Genomic DNA, 24,856 nt, shown 5'->3' with positions numbered 1-24,856 from the left:
CTCTTTCTCTCTCTCTGTGTCTCTCATGAATAAATAAATAAAACCTTTTAAAAAAAGAAAAAATAAGTTCTAGAGACTAATTGTAATTTTCACAGAGCTATACATTTGTTATTGACAGAAACAGGATTTGTTTTTAGAGACCAAGACACTGGATTTATTCAGGAAGACCTGGAAAAAAAAAAATCCTAAGTGGGAAGACTGGGGAAGCAGAATGAAGAGCATAAATAACGTTAATTTGCTAGATATATTCAAAGAAAAATAAACAAAAATCTCTCCTTTATGAGGAGAGAAGGAAGATTAGTAGAGAGCTAGCTTTCTGCTTCCCATTCTCTTACTTTGTGCTCCCTAAATGATACATTCTCTAGAGCTAGAGGAGTAACTTTTTTTTCTTAGAAGTGAATGACATCTGTGTTTTCTCTCTTTAATCAGGAAAAATTAGCATTTCCCTTCTGAAATGACTAGTTTTAGGAATAATGATTGTTTAATCTTGTGATTGTCCTCTATAAATGTTAAACTTGTAAATCACCAAACTTTGTTCAGTTGGAGGCCATCTGTCTCTCCAGAGGTTTAATGGTTCATAATATTCCAAAACCAGGTGATTGTGCCTTGTGCCAACATGGCGAATTAAGAAATCTCTTATCTAAGTGTTCTAAGCATTAGTAGGCCATGGCGTCAAAATCATTTGCCAATGAACTTTTCATTAACGTTACATGGATCTTGTATAAAAATCTTGGATTTTACCTTCTGAGAACATTTATATAATGACTCATTTTAGGCAAAACCACAACACACATTTGGAGACCTAGTTAAAAAACTCAGATGTAGCATAAAATGTGTTTTGTGTAATGTTGATACCAAGTGTGGAGAATTTCTTTAGCTACTTAAAATTTGAATAACGGAAAGAATATTAAGTTTAAAAGTTTCTCCTCAGCCATTCAACAAATAAATTAAGAGCGTGTTTTACTTAAATGATAAATGAAACTATTTTGGAAATGATAGAGTCAATAAAGGTGGTTATGTTATAAAAGCTAAATTTCTATTTGAGATAAAGTTGAAAAAGAAAGGAAGTCAGAGACCACATAGGGCTTTGACATGTGACATGAAAGCAACAAATAAAGTGAAAGTGAAGATTTAAACATGTCCCACTGAGGAAGAAATACAAGATTTCTCCCAGAAACAAATTTGACATTAGAATCCCCTAATTCTAATATAAGGAAGATGATATAGAAAGAATGAGAAAATATTTTAGATGACATAGATTGCCTATTTTAATCCTTTCACATTCTTTCCATGTTCCTTGTAAGATAATTGTACTTGTTAATAGTACTTACATACAGGCAACTAAAATATATGTGATTGACAAGGGGTGGGGTGCAGACTGTAGGTCCTCAGGAATTGATTAGATTAATTGTACTGAAAGAACCCCATAGTCAGGTTCATGAGGAAGTAATTCTTATACAATGACAAATAATAATCGATGACTCTTATTGAATAGTTGTTAAGTGCTATTTAATTGACTTATATCTAAAGAATGTTTGTTGAGCACTAGTATATATCAGTGAACAAGGCAAATGTATATTCCTTTCTTCTAGAAAATGTACAAAAGAAACCACATTGCTTACCATGCCAGAACACCAGGAAGCTGCTGTTAAAGACAAACATGGTAAGGACAGGACACAGAGCCAACTTACAGGGCTCCCCATTAACCTAAAATGGGGCAGTATGAACATTAATAAGAATAATGGCAGCAATTGATTGAAGTCACAAAAATATGTAACAAAATCTATTCATAAATAATATTATAAAGAGAGAATGATAATGTTCCCAACAATGTAATCAGATGGATTCTACCTATTATTCCTATTGACAATGAGGTGGATGAGATTCCATAAGGCTAGGCAATTGTCCCAAGACTGACCATTAATAAGTAGTAGAGTTGAAAATTCAAACCCAGTGAGCTTGCACTGACAGAGCTATTGACAGATGTATTCTATATCCTTGTGTTTAATTACTTATCTGGCTTGTCCTTCTTGTGATGCGGAAAAAAAGTCACAGATTCCTTCATTATATTTTCTGTTTCTGGAGGGCTCATTCTGAGCATCTTCAGTCCAGAATTTCAAGTTAAGCCTGAAAGTTTCCAAATTAAAAAAAAAAATTAGCATCACCCAATAGTCATTTATCCAGCTTTTAGGAGCAGGTCCACACATTTGTTCATGTACATGTATGTTTCCTGCTTCTATAATTTCATTTCTAAAACTTATTCTCTTGAGATAAGTGACAAAGGATGTTGTTCAGATGGGATCTAAAAGTAGCAGTCTTCTGAAAACTTTGAACTAATAAGTATCTGTTTGAAAATTAATTTGGAACAGTTTTACTTGATTCGAAACATGCTTTAATCAAAGTAGGCACTATTATCTGTACTTAAGGAAAAATAAGGAGGAATAAATGCAGAATTTCAAAAACATTGCTAATAAGGGAGGATGTTGACAATAAATATGCTTTGTTATTTCTTGTTTCTGACATGTCTGTGATTTATCATAAAGCATAATGTTATGTATTGTCACACTTAAGAATGTACTCCAGGACTTGTGTGTATGTCTGTAGCTTAGCTATATAATTTAGCAGATCAGATTACCAAAAAATGGAATCATTGAGTCCCATCCACAGTCAAAATTGAGATCAAATAAAGAGACATGACACATACTATTATTTTTCAATGATAAATAGTTTTGAGAAACAAGTCCTCTTTGATACAAGTGTTTGATAGTAAGAGTAAGTGTGTTTGGAAGTGTACTCCTAAAATCAGGTGGAACAAATCTCGCCAGTCATCTCCAGCCTTCTTGTTTGGCAGATGAGGATAAAACTCTAAGAAGCTGAGTTGACTAGAGTCACTCATCTAATAAGTAACATCAAGACCCAATGTTGGTGGAATTATCTCCTTTTAGTCTACTATGTTTTCTTATTTATCCATCTCTACCAGTTGTACCACCATCGACTCTAGCCAAATTAGAACAAGAGTATCACTTTTGACCACTCTACCAGTTCTCTATGTACATTCAATCTATTCTCCTGTCCCATCTATTACATCTAGCAAATACTTGACTGTAGCTGCTTGATTTATCCCCAATACAGCACCATTTTATGATAGATAGCATCCTGACTAGTTTTCTTACCTCGAGTATGGCTTCCTCAATTTCATTTAATAGAATTTTTTTCTGCAGTGCAGGCTTGATCATGAAATCACTACATTTTCTTGGTTATATGTTGCCATTACATAACAGGAATGAGCCAGGAGACCAGAAGCTCAAAATCAGTGCATTATTTTTTGTTTTGGACATCATTATAAGAGAAATGAAAATTTCTAACTGCATGGAATCTCCGAAATGCATAGACAAGAAACACAAAATACCTTTCCTTTCCTCCGTTCCACACCCCACATGACTCCTCACATTTCACTGTATTAAGTAGGCAAGCTTGACTTCGTTTCAGTCTACAAAATCCAACATATCATTTAAAGGTGGACAGGGGAGGCAGGTTTCTTGGTTTGTAAGTGCCTTGCTGACTGGCTTCTGTGGATGACTGCTCATACTCCTGTGTATAGTGTCGGCATATGCCACATAACACAGTACACACATCCATGCATCATCTGGACTCTACCTGCCTTACCTCTTGCCACTTTGCTCCCTCTCTACTGCCCCACACTTGGCTCTTGCCATAGTGAACTTACTTAATTACAACAAAGCTGTATTCTCCAATAATGTCATCACTAGCCACTTGTAACTACTTAAACTGGGTAGAATCAAATGAAATTAAAATTTCAGTTCCAAAATTACACTGATTTTATGTCAGATACTTAATGGTCACTAGAGGCTAGTGGCTACCCTATTGGATGGCACAGATTTTAAAACACTTTCATTATCTTATAAAGTTAATTTGGGGAGCAGTGCTTTGAAGATTAATGTCCTCCCTTATCTTTGGTCCCTATCACAAGCCAGTAAGTTACTAGGTAACTGAGTAATCTTACTTTACTAACCACTACTTACTTAATTCCGGTTCCCAATCTAGTTCATATACTGGCATTCCTTCCTCTGGGACTGTATACCAGGGTATCTTCTCCTCTCCCTTCCCAACTTGATTTGTTTGGTTCATTTTCTATTCCATTCTTTAAACATAGGGCTTCCCTTGGCATAGCATTTTATCAGATATATTCTAAGGATATATTTATTTGTCTCCATCTTGCAGACTCTATACTTGTGTTTCTTGCTCAGTCTCCTATTGGGGGCATGTAGCTTGGTGCCTGGAACTTTGCAAGGAATCTATAAATTTTGGATTAATAAATGTATTAATTAAAATGTTTATTTTATTTGAAATAGACACGCACCCCCAACAGAATAAATGTATCTATAATTTTCCTTGAATCAAAGCTTTTTAAATTGAGTTACATTATAAAATGAGGAATTAATCTTCTTAGAAATTGGCCATAAGAAAATTACTCATAAGGATTTATATTAAAAATATTTAACCTTGGGGTCTCTGGGTGGCTCAGTCAGTTAATGGTCACTTAAGACTATTGATTTTGGCTCAAGTCCTGATCTCAGGGTTGTGATCTAAGGATCATGGAATTGTACCCTGTATAGTACTGTGGGCTGGGTGTGGGGTCTGCTTAAGATTCGTCTCCCTCTGCCCCTCCTCTTCCCCACCCCCTACTGCCACATACATACTGTCTCTCTCAAAAACAAAAACAAAACAAAACAAAATCTGAAACAGAAAAACTTAACCCTGCACCATACAATGATGATGATGGTGATGATAATCATCATCATCATAACAGGAAATCTAAAGCAAAATAACCATCAGCCTCACACCCAATTAAGGAGGAGACTGTGTTTAGCACAGTCTGCTTTAGGACAAGACACATAAGAAGCCCATTATTTAATATAATCAGAACAAATCAACTGTTCTCATTTTTCTATGTTGCCTTCTAACCCTTAACCACATGAATACATAATTTTACAATTGTCTCCATAGCTAGGATAGTTTCTGTTTTTGGTTTTAACATTAATATTTCACCGTAAGTTTACAACATGGGCAGTGTAATTACTTTTAATGGCTACACAATATTCTATCCAGCAATGACAATGGAATTTGCTTCAAAATGCCTTTATTACTTTTTGGACAGTTAGATTATTTTCAGTGTTTTCTCTTTTAAATAGTATAATGCATTTAATATTTTCATGTAAGTAGTTTTTCTTTTTGAGAGATAAATATTTTACTTTAGACTAAATTGCTTAAAAATAAAAACCTGTGACATTTATGGTATTTGAAACATTTTACCAAATATTTCCCCATGAGCTGGGGTCTTGTCATAATTTTAAATTCTTTTTTTTTAAATTTAACAGATACAAAATGGACAGAAAAAGTCTTAAAGTTGAATGTATAGTGGAAAATACAATTTTTTATTGGAACACTATGGTGTTCTTTTAGATAACTACTATCATTTTGAGAAAGGAGTGAGTTCAAAGAAGAAAAAGATGCCATTTATTTTACTGAGTTCTTTAAATGAAATCACTAACCTCTCATGCACCAAAGTTAATATCCCTTTTATAAACTGGAGTTCTTAGGTATCCCGACTCTAGAGGGTAAAGGTGTGGCTTCAGTGTCACATCACTATGTGGAAGAGGATTTGGTGAGCTCAAGAACACAAATGAAACATGGATTCACAGTTTAGTTTTGATGGAAACAGTACACTTTTATCTCTAGGGGCATTTTTACATTGTTTTATTTTAAAATACGACAAATGGTAATGCACAGATATTGAAATCTTCCCACATACGTTCCCTTCTCTCTTTCCCATGCCAGTTCTTTTTTATTGTTATCTATTTTTGTTTGGTTGTTTAATTGCCACTCTTAACCTGTTTGTGGTTCAGGATGTTACTTCTCTACCTGTAGTAGTAATGATAATGTAAAAATAGCAATAATGATACCTAATTAAAAAAATAAAGATTTTATTTATTTATATAAGATAGAGAGCATGAGCTAGTGGAGGTATTGAGGGAGAAGCCCCCTCCGCGCTAAGCAGGGAGCTTGATGCAGGGCTCAGTACTGAGACCCTGGGATCATGACTTAATCCTAAGGCCGATGTTTACCTGACTGAGGCAACTAGGTGCCCCGATACCTAATTTTAAGTGCTTTGCTGGTGTTAACTTACTCCTCCAAACAACACTGTCATATAGGTACTATTTTTATTTCCATTTCAAAGAATGGAAAACTGAGTCATAGGGTGGTTAAGTAACTTGTCTAAAATTGCACTACTGTTTAAATCTGAGCAATCTGATTATCTGACTTACTGCCCTAAACTTGAATGCTATTCAAAATGAATCAAGTGGATTGTTGTTGTTGTTTAATATTTCAAGTAGTTACAGGTGAAATTCACTTTTTTGAGTACAAAATGTATTAAAGGTGTTCTTGAAGACCTATTTGTAATTGTACTTTTAGAGTCTTTTCCAAATCCCCACAAAATCTAAGTTTGTAAGACACAGGTATTAAATGGCTTGAGAATCGGTCTTGATTTATTCCAAGTAAATCACACAAAATCAATCTCCTTTTATGTTTGTGACTGGTACACTGGAGGATTTTTCTTTCTTTTCTTTCTTTCTTTCTTTCTTTCTTTCTTTCTTTCTTTCTTTCTTTCTTTCTTTCAGAGAAAGAAAGAAAGGGAAAGGAGGGGCAGGGAGAAAATCTTCAAGGAGACTCCTTGCTGAATACGAAGTCCTAAGCTGAGCTCTGACTCAGGACCCTAGGGGAAACAGAGAGTTGGATACTCAACTGACTGAGCCACCCAGGGGACCCCAGAGTATTGCTTTTGGATAGTACAGCTGTCATTCAGCAAGGTGCAGAACAGAAATTTTAATGACATCCTTTTGGAAAATATGGATAATAATGAGTGGTTTAGGTGATTATTGTAGGCATGGGCTCTCTGAAATGCTTAAGCATTCTCCTGAAACTGAAGGTAGGATAGGTTAAATATACTGGAGTAGAGTTAGACCATCTGGGCTCAGATTTTGGCTTTCCCACAGCAAACTTAATCTTTGAGTAAATTTCTTAGTTTCTCCAACCCTCAGATTTTTCATCTTTGCTATAGACATGCAGATGTGTTGCATCCACCAGGTACAATTGTTGTTAAGTGTTAAGATGGGGTAATATATGTATATTGTACCCATACAATGGTATAAAATTCATGGTAAAAAATTCAGTAAAAAGTAAGAGACTATTAATATACCCTACAACATAGATGCACCTCACAAACACTATGCTAAATGAAAGGACTCAAACGTATTGAATGCTTCTATTTATATGATAGGGGAAGACAAGGCTAATATACACAGAAAGAAGATTAGTGGTTGCCTGGGACCAGTGTTGAGCATGAGAAATGATTAAAAATGGGCACAAAAAGATCTCTTTGAGATAATAGAAATAATCTAAAGTTAGATTGTGGGAATGATTGTGCAGTTCTTTAAATATATTAAAAACTATTGAATTGTGTAGTTAAAACAGGTAAATTTTATGCTATACAAATTAATACCTCAATAAACTGTTAAAAAAGAAACCTAAAAATAGAATTTAGCATAGTCAATCATTATTAAGATCTTTTTATTATTTTTATTAGTTTTTAGTATCCACAGCTGAGTCTTTATCGTCTGCATTACTTAAAGTGAGAGATTCTGGGGATATGCCATAGGACCCTGTACTTAGCTGGGCTTCATCAATATTTATCAACTTTTTGGATAGAGACACACTTTCAAGTTTATGAATGACACAGCTGAGAGGGATAACTAATAGAATAGAACCCAGAATCAAGATTGGGAATTTTGTTGACAGCCTTAAAAGCTGAGCTTGTGCCAATAAGATGAAATTTAATTAAAAAAAATTGCAAAGTTTGGCACAAGCTGGCTTTCTTAGGCAGGCTAAAGAGGTATAAGCAACTGGCTTCTAAAATACTTATTACCTTTATAGGATGTGTTTACCTATAAGAAAAGAATTCCCAGAATATCTTGGAGGTAATTCAGGTCAAAATGGAGATTCCACATATAAATAATATGTTATGTTTTAGTAGATATTGGAGGAGTACTCATCTGGATATTCCTTGCTTTATGTTCACATAATGATGATAGTAATAATTATTATTTATAATTATATTATGTGTAAGATAAAATTCAGCACTTATAATGTTATAAGATCTGTGATAAGTGCCTCATATATATTATCCCATTTGATACTTATAACGACCCTACTAAAGAGTTTTTTTTTTTTTATCCTAGTTTGCACATGCTGACCTGAGTCTTAGCCTTAGTTAAATAGTTAGTGAGTGGCACATTATGTTAGGAAGCAGTCAGGATTCAGGACCCATATATTTTTTTAAAGATTTTATTTATTTATTCATGAGAGAAACAGAGAGAGAGAGAAACAGAGAGAGGCAGAGACACAGGCAGAGGGAGAAGCAGGCTCCATGCAGGGAGCCTGACATGGGACTTGATCCTGGGTCTCCAAGATCACGCCCTGGGCTGAAGGTGGTGCTAAACCGCTGAGCCACCCGGGCTGCCCAAGACCCATATTTTTAACACTTAAGCTCTATGGTTTACCTTTCGAATTCTTTATAAATAAAATATAGTTTTTGAACCTCTAGTAAAGTAAAAATACAAAAGCAAAGAGATACTCAGCACTCAGCCTTTTGGGGGAGGAATCATTGATGGTTAGACCAATATCAGGATTGGTTTATTTTAGTTCTAATCCTTTGGGAAGTACTAATTTCCATCACTGTGTTCTAAACTGTGCTACATCTAATGAGCTGTGTGAAAATGCTGAGATATCAGGGGCTATGGCCATTCGAGCAAGAAGACAGTAAACTCAGTAGGAACAGCTGCTTAATAAAAGGCTATTAGTAGGCCAGAAAACAAACAGGAGATTTTGCTGAAACATATAATCTATTTTTAAATTACTCTGAAATAATCACTTGGGCATTGATATGGAAGAGAATTATCAACAGTCGGATGTTTTATAGAAAATACTCTACCTTGAAGTCTACTTTTGGATATTGTTTCCTGTCTTATGTTCAGTAATCTGAAAAGGAAGTCACCATGTGTTTATGAAAAACATAATAGATAATTTATTGACTTGAAATTCTTTTCATTTTAAAGAAGAAGGAAAATGCATTGGCACAAAGTCAGAAAAGTATGTAATTGATGTTTTCTTATCTTAGAGGGTTATACACACAGGAGACCTAAGATCTAAGTTAGTGTGAGGTGCAATGTAGATATGAGGATTTAGGTTAGAAGTCCACTTGCTAGCTCTTTTACACAGTGTTTACATGACATAGAAGTAGCTCTCAAATTAATTTTTAAAAATAGTGAGTGAAAAATATAAGTTCCTTGATTGGTATCTTTTCTTATTTAGCTCTTAGTTTCATTAAACATTAATTGTTATTAAACAAAATCTATGTTGCAGCTTTATCAGTAAGCATTATTTTTTTTCCCTCCATACCAATAAGGGAAGCTTATGTTCATTGTACATTCTCTCCTTCAGGAATTCCCCCAACAGGACTTAAGTTTTTGTGCATCCTTTCCATCTTCCTGTTAGTTTGATAACAATCTATGATTAGAAAGCCCCAACCGTTTTAGAAGCTTTCCTGCGGAATTATTTTGTCTCTTCTTTTAAATATCCCAAAAGAACAAAGATTTCCTTTTCCCTCTGGAGAAGATTAAAATTAATACAGTAGTCCCCCCTTCTCAACAGTTACACTCTCTGTGGCTTCAAATACCTGTGGTCAGTTGATGTGCTTGAGCATAAACTGGTGATCCTTACTTGACTCTCATGAGAAGGTCAGTAGTGGCCTGACACTATGTCACAGTACCTGTGTCATTTACCTCACTTCATCTCATCATGTAGACATTTTATTATGTCACCTCATCTCAGAAAGAAGGGTGAGTTCAGTAAACTACAATAATTTGAGAGAGATAGACCACATTCATAACTCTTATTATGGTATATTGTTATAATTGTTCTAGTTTATTGTTAGTTACTGCTATTAATCTCTTGCTGTGTCTAATTAAGTTTTATCATTAGTTTATACGTATAGGGAATATCATAGTATACATAGAGTTCAGTGCTATCCATGGTTTCAGGTATGTTCTGGGGGTCTTGGGATACATCCCCTGTGGATGAGAGAGCAGGGTACTACTATATCCAATTTTTTACCCACTGTAGTCATTTCTTTTAACTTCTTATCTTTTTGACCCAGAAAAAAACAAGTTACTTTTAAACCTTCCCCATTAAATTATGCAAGTGGATGTTTAAAAAAAATCAATTTGGCTAGTTTCTATTAACAGCTGTTAATTCTAGGTAAAACCCAATGTATGCTTGCACACAGGATTTTAACTTGCATCATGTGTTTGCAGAAATCCTTTAGCGCCAGAGCAGTGTTTTCAGTTCTTATTGAGTAACAAAGAATTGCAAGCTTATCCTGAACAATCTGTCACATAATGGTTTTGGATAATTTGGATTTGGATCAAAGTTTTCTTTTTTTTAATAATAACTTTATTTTTTATTGGTGTTCAATTTGCCAACATACAGAATAACACCCAGTGCTCATCCCATCAAGTGCCCCCTCAGTGCCTGTCACCCATTCACCCCCACCCCCCGCCCTCCTCCCCTTCCACCACCCCTAGTTCGTTTCCCAGAGTTAGGAGTCTTCATGTTCTGTCTCCCTTTCTGATATTTCAAAGTTTTCTTAAAGTTTAATGGATTATAATAGAATGGGGAAATGGAATTTCTAAAAGTCTGCCACCAGTTGCATAACAACTGATGATGGTAGTTATCAATGCTTAGATTATTGCCTCTAAATTATTAAGCTATAGAAGAATAACATATTTGAAGTGACTATTATCCAGATAGTTATACAAGGGCAAAAATTTAACAAAATCCTTTTTCCTTTGACATTCAAATCCAACCTTTCATTGCTCTAGTTTTGTTAACCAGCTAAACTGATAAGACAGTAAGTACAATTCTATTGCTAGACAACATTGTTTTTGGTAAAAATAGCTCGTTTATACGTTGTATCTGCTGGAGATCCCTGGGTGGCTCAGCAGTGTAGCACCTGCCTTCGGCTCAGGGTGCAAACCTGGAGTCCTGAGATTGAATCCCATACAGGGCTCCTTGCATGGAGCCTGCTTTTCCCTCTGCCTGTGCCTCTACTTCTCTCCCTCTGTGTCTCTCATGAATAAATAAATAAAAATCTTAAAAAAAAATTGTATCTGCATTAAGAGGAATATAAATGGCCTCTGAGTACTAGATGGGATTGTAATACTTTGATCCCTGGAATGCAGTGACTCTTATAACTGTGTGTCCCTTGTTGGAGACCCTGGAAGCTATTTCTATGCAGTTGTCTAAAGAGATGCTGGCTCTTTTGGGACATGAAGCTTTCAGACCAGGATGACTCCAACAGTTGCCCAATGTGACTCTTGCCTTCTTACACCTCACCAGGCCTCCTTATACCTCCTTAGACCTCCTGGTGAGGAGGTGGATCTCCGTAGGCCCTTTGTGAACTACTACAAGGACATTGACAAAAAAATATCGCTACTGCCGTCTTGGCGAGCTATATTTCTGAAATGTATTCCTCTGTGTAGCCTAATGTCACATGTGGCGTGTAAGACTGGAGTCTTGTAAGTCTAATGTCTAATGTCTTGTAAGTCTAATACATACCTCTGGTGTGTATTAAATATCTGAATAGAACATTAAGATCAAATGAGGGGAAAGTTTGGATTTTTGGATGATTTTATATGATGGTAGAAAACAATTGTGCACCTTACTAATTGGAATCACTAGTACAATGAGCACAGAATCTAACTCAATTTTTGTGGTTTTACACTCAATATCAATTTGGATAGGTTAATTTATGAAGCACCAAAAACCCAATGTAAAAACTGAAAATTTATATTTAAAAATCGTGCTTTGTCTGAGTACCAATTTGTCTTACTGTTTTGTCACTGTTTCCATAATAAATAACATTTTTTTTTCTAAATAACATTTTCATTTGGGTGCAGTTGTAAAGGAATGGATTAGCCTTGATTTTTGGTCACTGGAGTACTTTTGACAGATTAACCATTCTACCATAATGGGTAAAAAATCATTTGGGTGGTTTTGCTGAACTCAAAGCTAGGGGCCTTTGTTTTTTCTGAGCTGTTTTTCGTGAAATCCCAAAATTACATAAAATGACATATTTAGATTGTTTTGTTTGTTTTTATTTTTAAAATTAAGGTGTGAGATCCTTTCTTCATATAAAACAGATATAAATGTATAGCCTAGTTGAAATCATGGACACCAAATGCCTGCTATCTTCTTCTCTTTTTCTTCTCTGGCAGCTTTAGAGTGCTAGGGATCTACAGAACACAGTATTGTAAAAACACTGCTTTCTGCAATTATATAATTGTTGGGGTTCCAGAGGTGTATTTTTGTTGGTAAAACTTCTAACCTAAAAATAGTTGATAGAAGCATATCATTTCTGAACCTGATTCCTTTCTCAGCTTATTTGTGAGTAAGCTTATCTTTTTACTCCAGTGCAGTGACTTTTAAATCTATTGCCACTTCTTGGTGGGAGAGGAGGATATTATTTACACTTAATCTAAAAAATTGACAGGAAGGAAAGTTACATATTTGTATAGCAATTTACGTCGTCTTCTTTGCCTTCCTACTACCATCCACCCATCTATCCATCTATCCATCTAGTCTGCAACAATTATTTGTGCCAGGGGATTTAGAGGTGAAAATATATAATCCTCGTATATAAAAAGCTCACAGTCAATCTTACTGTCCTAGGATAATATCAGTATTTTTGGCTACTCTTTACCATAGATGATTTCCTTCAAACTGAAGTGAAATGTGTGTGTGTATCAGTGTATATTCGTAATGCAAATACCTATAAACACATAAAAATGTGTTAGCATTTGATGAACATTTCCCCCCTTTTTTCCCCATACAGGAGATTGTGTGACTTCAAGAAAGCTTTAAAGCCTTTGGCAGGATCTTGCATTGATATTGATCTCTCTTTTCCTATATCTTTGTAATTTTAGAAATATATGAGAAACTCTCTTTTATACTCTTCTTTCAGTTTCTAATCTACTTTAGATTTGCCACATGAAGAGTTGGAAAGAAACAATCATCATTTGGTAGCAAATTAATTTTTGCAAAAACAAGTGACATGTAGTAGTAGGTTTTATTTGTTCATGAAAGTAAATTTATAGTTAAATTATGACTTAGTGAATTTTAAGACTGCATATATGTAGAAAGTAGATTTAGCAAACATCTGGGTTAGCCTCTGATGAAAACACTTCTATTTTCTCTCCTTTGTACCTTGCCAGTTAACCTCCCCATAGCAATTAAATCATCTGTAATTATCCCTAATACAGATTTATTTCCTTGAGCATTAGCCACATGGCACGTTTTACAATTACTTACCCTTCAGGAACAACTATTGATAATTATCTACGATATTTAGATGCAGAGGTTTAACAGTTAACAATATAAGTTCATATTTACTAGGATAATGTATAAAACAAGTCAGAACTTTCAGAGCTTGTGTAGTAGCATTCAGTGACAATGCATCATTTTCTCTTTGCATTAGTGTATTACTATTCCGTTCAATTGAAATGAATGCTTACAAGTGAGAAGAGCAACTAGCATAATGTTATTTAAATTGAATGTAGGCTCCATTTTTAATAATAGATAGTCTGGAATCATGGATAAAAAGGAATGATAAATAATACAGTAGAACCCAAATCATTCATCTTTGCATTATTCTACAGAGACATGCTGATTTCCATCAGATATATTCCCTGGCATCAAGCTTTGCTTTGTTTTTGCAATTTTTTTTCTGTGAGTTTTTATGTTGAAATATTTTCCACATTAGCATGTATTGACTCATTTTATTTCTGGCGAAATATTGAAATAGCTCAGTTTAACGGATCATTTGGGAGCTTTTGCCAATCTTGAGAGGATAAGAAACTTGTTGAAAATTATTTTTGCCCTCTCAACAAAAGACATTAGATGTTTAAGCATTCTAGAATTATCATATTGAATCTAATAAAAGTCACCATAGTGATTAAGGCTCTTCCCAGATCCCACCAAGATTTGAGTACCAATTGAAACAGAGAATTTCCATTATTCTCCTAATTTTCCATACTTGAATGAAATTGAGGAGGTGGTGCTAAAAAAAGGAAACGCACACTTTTGCAGCCACTGTTTATTTTTCCATCCCCTTGTACTAGACCTTGTCTTCCCTGCTGGGTGAAATTTCCCATTTGCTGCATATTTCTTAGTTTCCAGCATAGCATGTGCTGAGGAATTTAGAAGTTTAAAGACTAACATCTATGTCCAGTGTAAGGAGCATTGTATACTAATTTTAAAACTTCCACACTCTAGAACATTGCCAGTTACATCAGTACCTTTTCTCCATGTTGCTAAGTTTTAAAGATAATGATGTAGGGCATAATGTTTCTGCCTAGAATAACCATATATTCAGCTGTTTAGGAGAATTACGGAATTTAATCTTTTTTTCCCCCTTCCAGCCTTCCACATTTGTTTTCTTCATTTTCTCTAAGGAAAACTGGAAAATAATCTCTAAGAAACAAGGAATACTCTAAGGAATATTGTTTCCATCCATCTTGCTTATTTGACCTTTATTTATATTTATTTATTTATTTGTAAAAAGAATGTGTGTGTGTGTGTATGTGTGTATAAAATATAGTTTGTTCTTCTGTTAACGTGTGTCTGTAAACACCAGTAACCGCATAGGCAAATGATAAGTGGGAGAATGTGGAAGTCATAATTGATCATATAATATTTTCTTAAGCAAAGGTTGCTGAAATAGTAGGATTAAATTATGATCTTCATCAGGAAGGGAAAAAGCTCTCAGCTAACAGCTGCATAGACAAGAGCATTCTCAACTGTATTTACAGAAAAGACAAAAAAAAAAAAAAGAAAAAGGAAAAATAAAAGCCTAAACATCTGCATCAGGCAATTTTTCCCTAGAAAGGCACACTCCCATCCGGGAGAACTTCCTTCTTGTTTCAGGCTGTACTTCTTCCTCCTGGGTCCACCTTAATAGCAGCCCTACACACCCTCTGCCTTCTGCTTTGTCTCAGTGAAAGAAACTCTCTTATCCTCTCTCATGTTTTTGTGTATTCTTAATTACCACCCAGGCAGTTTCCAACCATGCTCAGCTTCCTGCCTAGGTTATCCAAAATAATTTCTGGATGAGACACCAATAATTGTTTGTGTCAATGTGTTAGTTATGAAGTTCCATGGGTTTTTAGTAGTGATACACTTCAAATTTGTTTTCCCTTAAGCCATATCTTTAATGCATAATTTTATAAAGTGTGAAGGTCTTTCACAAATATATATATCTTGGTATGGCAGAAATGCCAGCTTTACCTTTTTTATTCTAATAAAGAACCTTTTTACCATTTCATTTTTTGTGCTAACCATCGTTATTTATGAAAACATGGAAAATACCTTGGACCTGGTTATAATGGTGAATCATTTTATCTGATATGTATGTATTAGTAAGTGAAAATGGTATTTATTAAGAAAAGTCTTGCACTAAAACATGAACATAAAGGACAAAATCAACTTTCACATTACTGATCTATATATCAAGATAACTCCCTTTCTTAGTACATACAAATTTCCAATAAAGAAAAAATAGCAAGAAAAATTCAAGACTTCCAAGAAGGTAGGATCTTCTACTTGAAAGCATGAAATATGCCTTCTCAGAGCCTAACTAAATCAGTCTGAGGAATCAATTAAAAAAGACGTTTAAGGGTAGATATTGTCTAATATTAACTATCTTACCCTACCGCGTAGTACATGGTCTTTATTCAGAAAACGTGTGCAGTAAACAACTTACTGTGGTATGAACAAATCCATCCCACATGTGTGAATTCACATGTCAATATAAATAAAAGTAAAGTTAGCTTTAAAAATTAAAGAACCAAGTTAGTGAAGCGTAAGAGATTAAGAAATCTCTCTACTAGCATGTCCTCTTTACTCAACCAGTGGGTCAACAAATGAAATATAAAAAAATACAAATGCATACATGTATAGTAAAATGTGAACCATTGTTGAATGTAGATGAGTATAAAGATAATTATGATCCCTTTTCTAAAATTAAATTTTGTGAGTGTGTAAGCACTTTCTCCATAAAAGACTAGGAGAAAACAAATGATGTTGCCCACATCTAATAAAAGCGTTATCATTATGTAATATTTATAGACCCTCATAGGCTTTAGAAATCATTTTAAACATTTTTCATTTAGTTTGAACTATGTTATCTAATGCATCTTTTCATATGTGTTTAAAATCTCTAACTACAGTTTTAGAATGTGTAGAGCCTGATACTCAGTATGATGGGAATGCTCAAAAGATATCTGCATTCCTATAATCCAAATCCTTTTGATGGGAGTAGACCTTCACTCTGTCTTTAAGAATGAGAAGGTGAATCTTCTGTTATGAACCAGCTGCTGTCATGGTTTTATTGCACTCTGGTGCTTTATACTGGTACCCTCTCTGTGATTATTGTTGAAGCATTTCACAGGTTTGTATGTTGTCTCACAGATCTGTACTGTAGACTTCTCAGACAAGGTTTATTTTTTAGATCTTCCTTACCTTATTTGCTACCTGTGAATTAGAAAATGTGGCAATTTAGGCTGTATCATGCTGTTTTGATTTTCATTGTTTTTTAGAAAATCTCTAGACACCCTTCTAAATTTATTCAACAATCACTGGATTGAAAGTTCCGTGAAAGAAGGAAATATTACCTTCTGGGTTCTTAGCACAGTACTTCACCTATAATGGGTGCTTAATAAATACTATTGGAATTTGATGCAAGAGGTGGCTCATATGCTTTACAGATGTTTTACAGACTCTTTTACTGTAACACTTTTTATATGGTATTTGTGAATCCTGTCTTCTAAACAATGTCCCAAATTTCAGAAAGATTGTAGGTTAGGATAATGAGTCAGGTGGTTGGGCATTGATCTGCAGAGGCATTTTGAAGACACTGGAATGGAGATGTCATGACCATTTGAGAGTAGCTAGGGGAGATCTTGTTCAGTACTCCCAAGATGGCAGAATGAGAGCATTTGAGGGTAGCTAGGGGAGATCTTGTTCAGTACTCCCAAGATGGCAGAATGAGAGAGTGGTTCTGTTCCAGGTATGTTGTTTTAGAGATCCCAGAGCTGGGATCTGCCATTCCTTTCCCTGCTGCTTTTCTGTATTTTACAGATACATACAGGTGGCCATACTGATGTTAACGGTTATTTTTTCCTCTTTGGTGAAATAATTAAAAAGAAAAATTAGTCATTTGGTTCATTATTAAATTTTCTACTTAGTTTTCTGTTTAATTCCTTTTTATGACACTCTGGGTACTTCCATTTAAGAAATTGCAATAAATGAAAGAAAGGAACAATGAAGCAGATAAACGTGGATTAGCTGTCTTCTTTGGTAATGCTCAGAAAGAACCACATGCTTGTACCCTAATTAACAAATTTGAAGTGTGGTGGCAGTTTATAGTTCAAACACTATTGTCTAAAGTCTTTTCATTCTATCAGGTTTTATAGGAAGATGGCACAAAGACTTGATGGTTATATTATTACACAGATTGAATTCTACAAACATAAAAAAATTGATTACCCTCAGGGCATTAAGAACTGTTTTTACTGATTGAATATTTTACTTGCATAAATGATAGTTTTTATAAACAGCTGCACATTTTAATATTAGAATCTAAAAGTTCTTAAGTTATAAGCATAGATGTTTCATTTTGATTGTGAATTCCCATTCCCACCCCAAATATCAAGAAGATCATGTACAGAGTATCTTTCTCTTGGTACCAAGATGATAAAGTTGCCATCTATACTCAACTCCCAAGGAAAATTCTTTCTTATTCATTTTCTCTATTTTTCTTTTAGTGACTATCTGTTCTAAAATAATTGAATCAATGGGGCTACTCTAATAATCTTACAGAGTTTAAGCTACACTATTTTTAGATGCGGGGATAGTTACATAGCAGAAAATATCATTGCTTAGATTATAAGGTGACATTTTAGCTCTCCTAAAACCTTAGTGGCCGGGATACCCGAGGGACACTCTAATCTTCTGTTTCCATTATTTTCCAAGTCAGGAGACCCAAACGGTATACATCCAGTTGATGGTTTCTCATCAACCAGAAATCCCATCTTCAGAATTCTCATTTGTTGATTTCTACCATCACAGTTTTATTGTTACTTTGAGTATTTAGTGCTGGGTAGTGATTGTGGGAGGGACTGCTTGTTGTCAACCATATACATTCTTCCTTTGTTCTTTAATAACAGAACCCTGGTATTATTTAGGGCATCTGGGTACCTAAGTAAAGTACTAATTGCTAGCAGCATGTTTACAACTAATATGAACATGTAACTAAGTTTTATTCTATGTAAGATAAGCAAAAATATTTGTAGGGACTTCTGAAAAATCTCTTCAAGGAGAGTTGGGTTAGTTAGAAATCGTGCTTTCCAGTATTCCACTCTACTTCCTTCTTTCCACTGCTGAAAATCCACTAGATAGCTGGAACTCTAGAAGCTACCATGGACCAAGAGGTGATCTTGATTAATGTAATGCTAGAATAGTGAGGGGGAAATGAGAAGAGAAACCTAGGTTCTTAACTGATGACTGTGGAATTGCTATAGTAGCCCTAGATTTTGCTTATTCGGATTTTTTTTTCTACTTTATGAGAAATGAACTTCCTATTTATTTTGAGCTATTATCATTTTGATTTTTCTCTCACATGTAGTTGAACCAATTTGATAGAAGTTTCAAATGAACAATAAAAATGTAGAATTTCAGCTGATTAAGGAGGCATTAAAATAATCCTGGCATAATCCCAGGAAATCCCAAAGAAAATCATAATATTGGAAGAGTTACTTGATTTCTCTATATCTCATCTTTTTATTGAAAAATGAGGGCAATGATAAAGCCCTTACTACTACTTCATATTGTGATAATGTAAAAGGTCTTGGAAAAATGCAAATTACTATTTATATGCACTATATTATTTACTAAAAATACCCCCTTGATCTAAAGCAGAATTTCTTAACTGAAAGTCTGTGAATTGCTTGATATTTTATGAAAAATTGTAATTGTGCATAAAAATTTTTTTCAGAGATAGTCCTTTAAATCCTCATTAAAATCTAGATGTCAGAGACGCTGTCCACAGTGGGAAGGTGATATTTATTTAGAGGGGGGCTCTTCTATTGTGGAGCAGCCAAAATAGAAGGTTATCTTAAATCCTCTCTTCAACATCATAATCAACATTTAATAGCAATCTCTGAATGTCTAAAATTGACAGATATTTCAAGTTGATTTCAAATACCACTTCTTCCCCAGAGCATTTTTTAAAAGTGTCAAGTAGGAAATAATCTTTTCCTTTTCTAAATTCCCAAAGGACTTTAATAAATACTCTCTTAAAATACTTATCTATATGATTATACTTCTTTATGGGTCCTCAAATTCCTAGAAAGCAAGTCTAGACCTGTATTAAATCTCCAGCCACTTACAAGTATGAGTTAGTCAATAAATACTTAATAAATGAATTAACCCCTAAAAACATTTCCTTATTTTAGTGTTGTGTACAGTACATTTTTTTACATAACCTTGGTCTAAAAAGTAGCAAACCTCAGCCTCTAAAAAGTAATTTGATAGGAAGGGCTTCAGATTGGATCCATAGTTCATCATTACAACATGGCACAGAGAGAGGAAGCAGATGGTGATCCACACTACATGGCTGAAATGCAGATCTTGTTACTTGTCTTCTGTCCCTAACCATCTAGATGACAGTGGGAGTTAGATTTGTACATGGGCTTGTCCAAAAAGGTTAGATTTTAAAAGATATAAGCAATTTTCCATTTAGGAGAGGCATTGTTAACTATACTGTACTTTCTGTGAAGTGTTATAAAAGGAAGAAAAGTTAATTGAATGTTTCCTTTGGATATAAATTCAACTTTTTCATGTCATCCAAAAATATATTGGCACTGCAAAATTCTACCAGTAAGAAAGCCATTTAATCTTGATTACACTGTATATGCTTATAGAAAATTTTTATTTAATTAAACTTGCTTGCTTTTTAATCAGCTCATTTCATTTTTACTGGGATATTGTAAATTCTTAGATATTCCAGGAAACCTATCTGGGGATTTTAGAAGGCTTAAGAACAATGCCCTATTTCCCTGCAAAATTTAGAATCAATTAGGAGACATACTTAGCAATTACACAAATAGAGATAAAAATATGACACTTATTACTGATAAAGGGAAAATATAGCATAGATTTGTTGAAAGAGTGGCAATAATTCACTCCTAAATTAAATATATTTATACGGGATCCCTGGGTGGCGCAGCGGTTTGGCGCCTGCCTTTGGCCCAGGGCGCGATCCTGGAGACCCGGGATCGAGTCCCACGTCGGGCTCCCGGTGCATGGAGCCTGCTTCTCCCTCTGCCTGTGTCTCTGCCTCTCTCTCTGTGACTGTCATAAATAAATAAAAATTTAAAAAATAAAATAAAATAAATAGATTTATACGCCCAGTTACTTGTACACGTGTACAACTATGGTTGTTTACAAAGGACAGGCTCTGTACTGCATGGTCAGAAAGCAGAACAGAGGCCTCCAGGAAGATATAAGTTTCTGAAGAAAGAATAGAAGGAAATGAGATGCTTTTGTCTCATTTCTTCTTCAAACTCCTGGGTAAAAGTCCAAGAGTACTATTCTACCATTATCCCTCTAAAGGGGAACATGTAGCATGGGTAATAAATGCTTCCATTTTTTACATATGTATTTCATTGTGTTTCTTTAATACAGTTTGCTGTCATCATTATTTTTATCAGCAGTGATCCAAAAACTTTAATGGAAAGTCACCTTCCCTTATGAGTCACATATAAAATCCTTAATTTGAAATCTAAGATCCCTCTGAACTGGTTCCAGAGTCCCTAAAATCTGCACTCATGGTTGCATTCCCATGGCATTTGCACCTTTAAATGACTTAGCTCATCATTGTGTCTAGAAAATCCAGTTTGGTACATTTTCATATACACTGTCAGTGGTTCTCATATTGACACATACAGTGAACAATTTAGTGCCCTTTGTTCATGAGTGTATATGTATAGAGACCTAGCCCATATTGAAGGGATTTGGGAGTTAGAGTGGGTTTATCCTAATAAAATTATATATTATATCCCAATATAATATAATATGAATATTATATCCCAACACTATTGCATGTAAAAATTTCACATATTTTCTATTAATAATATTTTAGTGGTAACTTCTTTAATACCATTTTTTCTGATCTTGCCAACTGTATTGAATCCTGAAGAGCCAAACTCTGTTTTTCTCTATCTTATGGCTCTCTTTCTTTCTTATAGAGCTTAGGAACAATTCTCTATAAATCTATATTCATTGAATTTACTTTTGATTACTTATCTGTTGTCTTTCTCTCTCCCCAGGATATAAACTCTATAATTGTTGTCTGACTCCCCAGCACTTAATAATAAATAATAAATATATGTTGAATGAATGAATCTCATTTACTTATTTTCCCACTTGTTCTCTTTCCTCTCTGCCTTTCCATGTTACCAATAATCAGTTATTCTTTAAATTAGAAAAAGATGAAATAATTTCAAATGCTCCATTGGAATATATTGTCAATATTGATAAAAGGTTGTTTATATAATGAAATATGATTATGAAGCCAATTCATTAAGTATTACTATTTTATTTCCATTTTATCTTTTATTTTTATATTTTACTTATTGCAAATATGTATGAATGTTTACTACATGGAATTTGATAGATGCTTAGAAAATACTAATTGCATTTGTGGCAACATATTAGTTAATAATGGGAGAGAGATTTTTGGGTCTTACGATAATTTTAGTTTTGTTGTTTTAGAAATTATCAAAATGTTTTCCAGAGTGGCTGTATCATTTTATATCCCTGTCAGCAATGTGTGAGTCATTTAGTTTCTCTACATTCTCCCCAGAATTTAATGTTTCCTTTTTTCTAATTTTAGCTATTCTGACAGGTGTGTATTATATCTCATTATGATTTCAGTTTGCATTTTCCTAATAGCTAATGAACATCCATTCATATTCTTATCTGTTTATCCTCCAGTGAAATGCCTGTTCATGGGGAGGTTTCTTGCTCATTTTCTAACTGTATTTTTTCAATTGTTCAGTCTTACAGTTCTTCATAAATTGTAGATTCTAACCCTTTAATGAATATGTGGTTTGAAAATATTTTATCTCAGGATACAGTTTGTGTTTTCATCTTCTTACCAAAGCATTTCTCAGAGCAAATGTTTTCTATTTGATAAGTTTATATTAAAAACACTTGATAAATATCTTTAACTTATCAGTTTCTCCTTTTATTGACCATGCTTTTGGTATCAAATCAGAACTCTTTGCCCAAGCCTAAATCCTGAAGATTTACTCCTATGCTTTTTCTAAAAGATTTCTGGTTTTATATTTTGTATTTAAGTTCTCTAAAACATTGAAAATATTTCCTGGTGAAGTTTGTAGGTGTAGGGAAGCATTGTAGGCAAAGGAGAGAATATATTTGCGTGGAGAGAAAAAAATAGCATGGGATTTTCAAGGAAGAGGGGAACATCCTGATAAATGTATGTAATATAAAGCATAAATCACTGGGCAAAGGAGGGTATTAGAAAGGGAACTTTATATGAATTGGTACCATTTGGGTTTTACCAGGTAATTGATAGGGATCCATTGAAAGACTTTAAACAGGAGAATAAATGTGTTTAGATTTCTCTTTTGAAAAGGCTACTCTGACATCAGTGTGGAGAATGGATTTCAACCAGGGCTTTTCATTTTTTATTCATTTCCAGGTGAAAAATGCTACAACAAAATAGAATGGTTTAGAGATCAATAAATGGCACAATTTAAAATGACTGAAAGGAAATCTTTGCCTCCTTAATATAGAGTGCATTCTGAAGAAGTTGAAAGTGATTCTACTCTGATAAGTGTAGCATTAGTATATATGGAAAAGGATGTCTTATTATTCAACTTAAGACATTGCTACAAAGAGTGATATCCAGGTTTATCCTGACATACACCTTCTTTCCCTTAAAAAGAAGCACTTAATTCCATATTTTTCTGCCTATCTTCATGTTTTCTGGAAATAGAAGAAATTTTCATGACTAGCTTGGTGAGTTGTTACTGGCTTCAATTTCTGAGAAAACTTCAGAAACTTTTTTTTTTGTTTTTTTGTTTTGTTTTGTTTGTTTTTTAATGGCACCCATTACCACCACTCTAATGTTATGTGAGAGGGTTGAGTGAGTGGTATTGGATCCTTTAAAAAAAGAAATTGACTGATTATTAAGGTTTTTGAATCCAGATGTTTTGTAACCATCATTGCAAAAATTGATCAGTCAGGGTTCATCAGTGTAGGCTAAAATGACCAAGTGGAAGGCTATTGGAGAACATGATTCTTATACATTCTTGAAGTATTCTTCAATTGTTACTTACTAGTTACAAAAGTAAAATAATTTATAGTTTACTTTATATAAAGTATAAGAGAGGAGTCTGGTATTTAATTTAATACTCCCAATAACAGGACAAACTGACAATACCTATGTCTGATGCAGTACACCAAAAACACAATGTCATTTACATATAGAGAATATAGTAAATGATAGTTTTCTATCAGGGTTAGATTTCTTGGATCAGTTAATTTCTTGTGGTTATGTAAGGGAAAATCCAGTTCTTTGGAAAAACATTATTTGGTGAATCATCGTGTTGTACACTTTAAATATCTTACGATTTTATTTGTCCATTATACAACAGTAAAGCTGAAAAACCATTATTTGTTGAATTCTTTGGAGAATTATTTAAAGATAAAGTGCCAAGATGTCTGTTACTTATTCTTAAATGATTCAGAGGGAAAAAAAAAAGTATAACAGTAGCAAGGAAAGAGGGAAAAGGAGAGGAGAGGGAATAAAAAGAGAAAGCAAATATCAAAATGTTTACATTAGTTGTGAGTCATTATCATATGGGTACTCATTACACCATTCTTTCAACTTTACTGTAAGTTTGGAATTTTTCAAAAAAAAATTTTGGCCAAAAGGGAATCCAGATAATCAAGTTTAAACGGAGTGTTCTATATAGTCTTGTCCAAAGTTATTACATTTATATATTATTCTAGGTCAACTCTTTCCAACAATTTTAAGGTTTAATACACTTGCTTTACTTTATACCAGCTTGTTTAAAGTTACAAACTTAGAACCATTGGTTTACTCAGGGAAAACATACTGAGGACCATTTTTGGTTGTAAACGATTGGAAAAAAATTATCAATAAAGAAAAATAAATATTATGCATGATAAAGTTTTAGAAAACCCAAACCTGCCATATATTAGCTATGAGTCCTTGGACAACTCATTCAGCATCTTTGGTCTCAGTGCCTTTATGAAATGAGAGTAGTAAAGACATCTACTTCATAGGGTTGTGGTAAAAATTAAAGTAGGAGGATGCCTGGGTGGCTCAGCAGTTAAACGTCTGTCTTTGGCTCAGGGGGTGATCCTGAAGACCTGGGATCGAGTCCCATGTCAGACTCCCTGAGTGGAGCCTGCTTCTCCCTCTGCCTGTGTATCTGCCTGTCTCTGTCTCTGTCTCTGTCTCTGTCTCTGTGTGTCTCATGAATAAATAAATAAAATCTTAAAAAAAAAAGAAACAAAAGTGAACTGAGTCCCCTCATGTAAAAGCCTG

At 34.1% G+C, this 24,856-nt stretch overlaps 1 protein-coding gene across 9 annotated transcripts in view; it reads left to right on the top strand.

Moving 5' to 3' along the window:
* CNTN4 (contactin 4) overlaps window positions 1-24,856 on the top strand; it is a 903,432-nt gene that overhangs the window by 369,713 nt on the left and 508,863 nt on the right. The window contains exon 4 of one of the 9 annotated variants that reach the window (XM_055344755.1): window positions 1,593-1,663. The exons of the other annotated variants lie outside the window; for them this stretch is intronic. The gene's annotated coding sequence lies outside the window, so the exon portion shown is untranslated. The remainder of the gene's footprint in view (window positions 1-1,592; window positions 1,664-24,856) is intronic. 9 annotated transcript variants of the gene reach the window in all.

This window comes from Nyctereutes procyonoides, unplaced genomic scaffold, assembly GCF_905146905.1.
Source record: "Nyctereutes procyonoides isolate TBG_1078 unplaced genomic scaffold, NYPRO_anot_genome, whole genome shotgun sequence".
Classification (NCBI taxonomy): Eukaryota; Metazoa; Chordata; class Mammalia; order Carnivora; family Canidae; genus Nyctereutes; species Nyctereutes procyonoides.
Note: the sequence above shows the minus strand (reverse complement) of the source record. Positions and strands in the feature narration are given on the sequence as shown.